Below are 7526 nucleotides of genomic sequence, written 5' to 3'. Positions count from 1 at the left end.
TAAAGACGTCCACTGCTTGCTTCCTGGGGATGAGGCAGGTGCTGTGTGTGGCGTGGTGGGCAGGGGAGACTGGGAGGGAGCCCTTCATCATCAGAACCTGCAAGCACCTTGGGGGACACTGCTTGGGGGCAGACACTGCAGTTGCAGAGATCAGGGGCCACTAGGGAAGCCTCAGGGGGTCCCAATGGCATGTGGGCTGGTTGTGAATTCTGAGGAGAAAACAAGAAATGTCATTTGTGTGTGTGTGTGTGTGTGTTTATGAGAGAGAGAGAGAGAGAGAGGCCTGATGCTTAATGTTTGGCTGGTGATGTAACAAAGTAACAATTTCAACTGGAATATAGAAATTGACACAAAGCATTAGACAAAAGTGAAGATGAAATGACATGGAAGATGGTCCAGATGAGAGCAAGTAGGATATTCATTGCTGAGACAGGCACGGTAGAGACTTTCATCTCGATTGATGGTCAGAGATCTAGATCGTAAGTATGAACAATGCCCCACATGAAGTAAAGAACCGGAGTTAACAAGGCTGTACGCTAACAAGCAAAGAAAAATCATATGCAATGCTTGGGGGGATAATAGGATTTGAAAAGAGAAACTTAAAGAGAGAACTGCTGTGCAGCCCAGCACAGAGCCTTTGCTGCTGTTTCTAGAGTGTCTGTTGTACTGCAGGTGGCCTTGTGTGTGCTGAGATGCCTGCACAGTTAGTGTGGGCCTGAGTGGTCAGTCCCAGGAGGTTCTGATCACCAACTTCTTGGGCCCATTTCCTGGGACTCCCAACAGGCCCGTGTGCCACATCTTTCTTCAGGACCAAGGGCTGTACAAACCAAGGGCTGTGAAGAAAACCCCAAAAGACTTGGTGAGACCAGCCCAGGACAGTCCCTCCCAAGGAGAAGCCAAGGGAAAACAGGCAACACCAACAGCAGCTCCAGAAGGGGTTCCGTGTCTCCCACATGTGTGGAGAGAACCAGGGGCATTGCCAAAGCCGTCATCTGGAGGAGAGTCCTGGGGGTAGGTGACTTACCCGATTTCATTAAGATCATCACTGGCAGTTGAGGAAAAAGGCCTCCCAGGGAGAGTTCGGGATGGAGGCTGGAGCTGGTTTAATGCTAAGGGAGGAGACTACCAGGTAAGGATTGGTTGGTACTAGGAAGTGGCCACTCTGTGGTGTTCACCAGGCTGGAGGCAAAGCCTGCTGCCCAGATGTCCGAGGCAGCCCTCCAGGCTCTGACTTCCCCTAGTTGGGTTAGCACCAGGCAAAGCAAACGTCTCCACTCCCCACAATCCAAACTGAGCCTGAGAAGTTGTGGACTTCAAGGACCTTGAGGGTGGGCGGCCCTAGTCCCCTGTGAACTGGGCTGGAGTCACAGTGGTCAGTTACCCGTGTACGAGGTGCATTCACCTCTTCCCTCTTTCCAAACCAGCTCAAAGGAATTCCAGCAGGACGAAGAGACCCATATTGCAATTGGACTCCTCCTCCTTCCCCCCCTACATTATTAGTGGCTTCTTGATTTCAGACAAGTCCCTGAACTTTCCACCCATGGAAGGTGGAGAAAACCAAAGGATTTGTCTGCTGGCCTCGCTCAGAGGGAAGATTAAGAGAGATGATTTACGGAGGAGCAGGAGACGGGCCGGCCCATGCTCATGTGCTCTCCACGTGGGATGCTATCGTGGGCCCCACTCCTGTTTGAGCTGCACTGGCTGGTCTGCAGAAGTGACCCCTCCTGACCCTCTCCTCCCAGGGTGCACAGCATCCAAAAGAACAAAACACTTAGTAATACATTTAACAAAAAAGAAATGTAACATTTATACTCTGAACACTACAAAACATTGCTGAAAGAAATTAAAGATCTGAAAACGAGAAAGACATCTCATGTTCATAGATCGAAGGACTTGGTGTGGTTACAATGGCATGCTCCCCAAGCAGACCTGCAGATTCAGCACGGTCCCCGTCAGAATCCCAGCTGACGCCTTCCACAGTGGAGTGTGGCAGAGGGACATTCTGAGACTTCAGAGCCCCACAAGCATTAGCAGCTTTTGCTTCCTTCTGGAATGTTCCCTGGCTGCATGCTCCAGAGAAGCACAAGCTGGTGTGGGGAGGGAGAGGGTAAAAGAGAGACAGGCAGAGACAGAGGGAGACAGAGGGAGACTGAGGGAGACAGAGAGAGACAGAGGGAGACAGAGGGAGACAGAGGGAGACAGAGAGAGAAAGAGAGAGACAGAGACAGAGACAGACAGAGGGAGCCAGAGAGAGACAGAGGGAGACTGAGGGAGACAGAGGGAGACAGAGACAGAGGGAGACAGATGGAGACAGAGGGAGACAGAGGGAGACACAGAGAGACAGAGAGAGAGACAGAGAGACAGAGGAAGATAAAGAGAGACAGAGACAGACAGAGACAGAGAGAGACAGAGGAAGATAAAGAGAGACAGAGACAGACAGAGACAGAGAGAGACAGAGACAGAGACAGAGGGAGACAGAGAGACAGAGGGAGACAGAGACAGAGAGAGACAGAGACAGAGAGACAGAGAGACAGAGACAGAGACAGAGGGAGCCAGAGAGAAACAGAGGGAGACTGAGGGAGACGGAGACAGAGGGAGACAGATGGAGACAGAGGGAGACAGAGGGAGGCACAGAGAGACAGAGGGAGACAGAGACAGAGAGAGACAGAGACAGAGACAGAGGGAGCCAGAGGGAGACAGAGGGAGACAGAGGGAGACAGAGGGAGACACAGGGATACAGAGGGAGACACTGAGAGACAGAGAGAGACAGAGAGAGACAGAGGAAGACAAAGAGAGACAGAGACAGACAGAGACAGAGACAGAGGGAGACAGATGGAGACAGAGGGAGACAGAGACAGAGGGAGACAGATGGAGACAGAGGGAGACAGAGGGAGAGAGAGACAGAGACAGAGACAGAGACTACCAGGTAAGGATTGGTTGGTACTAGGAAGTGGCCACTCTGTGGTGTTCACCAGGCTGGAGGCAAAGCCTGCTGCCCAGATGTCCGAGGCAGCCCTCCAGGCTCTGACTTCCCCTAGTTGGGTGAGACAGAGAGATACAGAGGAAGAGAGACAGAGACAGACAGAGACAGAGAGAGACAGAGGGAGACTGAGGGAGACAGAGACAGAGGGAGGCAGAGAGAGACAGAGGGAGACACAAAGAGACAGAGGGAGACAGAGACAGAGAGAGACAGAGAGAGAGACTGAGGGAGACTGAGGGAGACAGAGACAGAGGGAGACAGAGAGAGACACAGAGAGACAGAGGGAGACAGAGACAGAGGGAGACAGAGAGAGACACAGAGAGACAGAGGGAGACAAAGACAGAGGGAGGGACAGCTTGTCCCCATAACTCATGTCTGTGATATGAGAAATGTTTTCTTCTGATGGAGGTTGGGGAAAAGCCAGGTACTTTTGGGTCCCTTGTGTTTCTCTTTCCTTTCTTTTCCTCACATGCTTTTGAACCAAAGGTGATGTTTTCTTGGATATAAATGGATGTTAATCTGGAGTTTTTCCTATTTGTGACATCATGAAACAGCAAAATTAACATTCAACTTCTAATTTGTCCTCAAAAGTTGTAAAGTATTCCCAAATTGGAATTGTTCAAAGACGAATGGTCTCAAAAAGGGCAAATCATTTACAATTCTTAAAAGATATTTTGTTTGATTTTATGCTATATACCAAGGGATTCTACAGAGATTGTAGTTGTGATATAATCTGGTCTCTGGTTTTCTGCCTTGCATTGTTAAATTCACATTTTTATAAATGTTTGTTAACTCCAAAGGATACAATATTCCTCTTTAAGTTTTCCGGTGGATCTCCTGATGTTCACATAAGCCGTTATGTGCACGCCTGTTTTCCTTGCAATGTGAAAAATCGTAATAATTGCTTTTATATAGAATTAACAGCTTTCATAGTCAATTGTGCAGTGATTCAACAACTTTTTATTCCACGTTCTGTCTAGAACGTGTACCCGTGTCTGAGAGTGAATATCACATGTCCACACTCAGTCGCAACCAGCACCTTGTCGGTTGCACAGTTGTTAGGCTGCTTGGATGGGTTGTTGACCTACAGATGACATTGTCGCTGGTCACACGTGTTTGGGGATGCTGGAGATGCTGTCTGAGCAGGTGTTCTGCTATTGGGCCTTCTGAAGAGGCCGTTATACAGCAGATTTTGGTTAAATTCTAAGGTGCATACGAGTTTTGCAGAGGGATCCCCGGGCTTGGGCAGATGGCCGGGGGCTCCTCTGTGTCTGAGCATTTCCCTCCCGTGCTCTCCAGCGCTTCTTCCTTTTGTCGGTGAGTAAACGGGTCTGTGTCTCTCTGAGGTGGGCCGGGTGTCCCTGTTGGGGGGCCGCAACTGTGGCACACAATGAAAAGATGACTGTTGCCCAAACCCAGTCACGGGCTTGGTGAATTCGGTCTTTGCTTCCAGATCAGATAAAATAATTTTGATTTCATATTTTTGTCAGAACTACGCTTGATGGTTTGACCTTTAAAGCTATTTCTGTCTCCTGCTCCAAACGCTTCCCACCCCTTTGGGTTCTCAGCTGAAATCAGTTCACTGGATTGCGCTGAAGGGTGCAGTCACTTTTGGCTTTTGCCCAAACTTGCTATGCTAATGCAGGTCCTACTGTCATTGAGCAAACTTGATTTCCCTTCATTTTGTGTCAGAGCCACTCAGATGCGGTGATCACCACTCTCTGTCTTTCGTGGGGGCGGGGAGCCCGGAAACCAACAGCTCAATTTTTGATATTCGGCTCCCCGTGGGCCCAGCACACAGGCTCGCAGGGCCTCCACCCCCGATCGTGCTGTGCTCTGGGGGCACCTCCTTCCTGACCTTTTGTCTCAAAAGGTTTTGGTGCATAAAATCTTATTCTTCCAGCCCTGGGGCTCTTGCTGTTGACGTATTTACGGGGGAGGTCGCTCGCAGGCGAGCAGGTGGAGGCCACAGCCAGGAGGGTCTCTGGGAGAGCCGGAGGCAGACGGGCAGCCTCACGAGCACCTGATTCCTGAGGGTGACCCCACAAAGCTCCCCAAAGCAAGCACCCTGTCTTAGCCAGCTCGGGCTACCAGAGCAGGATACCAGGGCCGGGGGCTCGAGCCACAGACATTCATTTTATCATGGTTCTGGAGGCTGGAAGTCCAAGGTGAGCGTGCCGGCGGGTCCAGTCCCTGGTGAGGTTCCATCCTCACAGACGGCGCCTGTCACACAGAGGGCGAGAGCTCTGCTGTCTCTTCTCATGAGGACACTGACCCCCTCGTGGGCTGCCCTCACGACCTCATCTCACTGCACTTACTTCCTTCAAGTAACTACACGGGGGTCAGGGCTTCCAGATATGGATTCTGGGGAACACAGACATTCAGTCCATGAGACACACACACAAACGGGAGGAAACGTCACTCCACAGAAGCGAGGGGGTGCCGAGCAGGGCGCAGGGCCGGAGCAGAGGTGGACGGTCCGGCGATGCCACGTTCACCGCTTCGGAAGGACAGAGCCCGCAGGGCTGGCAAGTATCTGTCAGCACAGTCGTCCCAGCCTTCGGGATGTTTAACAAACTTTAATTTCCATACAAGGAAAATATCAAATTGAAGAATTTTTATGCAATTCAGTAGGAACAACACTTAGACGGTTCTTTCATTAGTTTTATATGCAGAGCAGGTTTTTTTCGTGCCTCCGTTGGTGACTTGTGCCAGTTTAAAAGAATCTATGCAACGTCCTAAGAGTGGCAGGTGTGGATGCTGCTCAGGAGGACACAGGCGCCCCTCGGGGCCACACCTGGCCTTGGGCTGCAGGACGGGTGTGGCATCCCGGGGTCCGGCCCCGCTCCTGAGCAGCTCTGCTGTCCACAGCGGTGGGGACGGGAGGGAGCGAACCCACCCGAGGGGAGCAGACGGGACTCGATTTGTAAGTTCACGTGTGCTCAAGGCCCTTCGGTGTCTCCCCTCCCACGTGCCCACTGCCTTCACCTTGCCTGGGCCCTGCGGCCCTTCTGCCAGGAGCCCTGGATGCTGTCTCTGGGCCTGAGTCCTCTCTTGGAATGAGGGCACGTTGAGCTCCACGTGCGCGTCCGGCATGGCTGAGCCCAACACCTGGAGCCCCTGTTAGTGCTGGCCCAGGGCTGGGATCCCAGGACAGTCAGAGATAGATCTGGTGCCGCCTCCTCCTCCCCAGCCTCTGACCCCTGGGCCTTGTTTCTGGGGCCTTCCACCCTGCCTCTCCTCACACTGGCACACACGTGTGCATGGGTGCACATGAGCACACACGTGCACAAACACGGAAGCATGTGAGCGTGCACACACACGCGCTCCACACACTCTGAGCCCCGTCTGCTCCCCGGGTACTGTCCAGCCACCAGCCTGGGCACAGGGAGGTGTCCTGTTCAGCCCTTGAACAAATGGGGGTCCCCTCCCTGGCAAAGCGTTTGGGACATTGCAGCCTTCAGCCTGGAGGTGTCCAGACCGGGTTCTGCTGTCCCCAGGAAGTGGGGGTGGGGCAGGGCCCACATGCCTTTGATTGGGGCCCATTCGATATGAGACTGTGGGTTTCATCCTTAAATCTCGATTTCAGAATTTTGGGGTTTATCAAAACAGCCTTGTTTCTCGGTATTCTCAAAATTTTTATTGTTTCTCTGTGATAATGTTTTAAAATATCTAAACTTATAAAAACAAGTTTACTTACACTAATACTATTCAATAACCCGTGCCGCACACCCACCCCGAGGCGTCTGTCCTGAGAAGAGCCCAGCACGAGGCCCGGCCCCTCTCCCAGGCTCGGGGAATGGCTGCGACATCACCCCGTGTCGGGGGGACGGGAGGGTCTCGGCTGCTCAGACCCTCAGGACAGCACTGGCCTCGCCGTGCACAGCTGCGTGGTCGGCTGCGTTGTGACCTCTGTGCTGTTTCTGGCTGGCTGCTTTTTCCTGTGTCTTTTGAGAGCTGCAGAAGGGAACGGTCGCTGCTCTGAGCCTGGCCCTGTGGAGCCTGCGGTCGCATGTCAGCAGCCCCCACGCCCACCCCGGCAGGCGGCGGCAGCAGCAGGGAGGGGCGAGCACTGGGCAGGCGGCGGGCGACTGTGACCGTGACTGATGCGACGACGGCCACCTCCCTGCCCCCCTCCAGAGCCTCCAGCCCCCGTGCACATCTTCAGCTGTCAGGAGGCCCTGAGCCCGCAGGCGCCTGGTCCCCGAGCCTGGGCTGGGCCCAGCTCTGCAGGAACCGGCCGGTCAAGTGCTCTGATTTTCTGATCTCTTCAAAGGAAAAGAGAACGAGAGAGTGGGGGGCTTTCCTCGTGGTGGGAAGAGGGTCCGGGCAGCTCCGGGCCGGCTGCGAGTGGCCGGCAGGTCCTCGGCCTGGGCTCATGTCCCTGCCCCACCGCGAGCCGGGTCAGCCCGGGAGCTGTCGCGCCGCATCCTTGCTCTTGGTTTACTTCCCGGCTTGGACGGAGCCTGGAGGGACAGTGCTATCTGCCGGCGGCTTCCTCAGAGACCCCCGCGACACCGGGAGGGGGAGCAGGGGGAGCAGGGGG

Source organism: Galeopterus variegatus, unplaced genomic scaffold (assembly GCF_000696425.1).
Source record: "Galeopterus variegatus unplaced genomic scaffold, G_variegatus-3.0.2 Scaffold100, whole genome shotgun sequence".
NCBI lineage: Eukaryota > Metazoa > Chordata > Mammalia > Dermoptera > Cynocephalidae > Galeopterus > Galeopterus variegatus.
The sequence above is the reverse complement of the archived record's forward strand: the minus strand, read 5'-3'. Positions refer to the sequence as shown.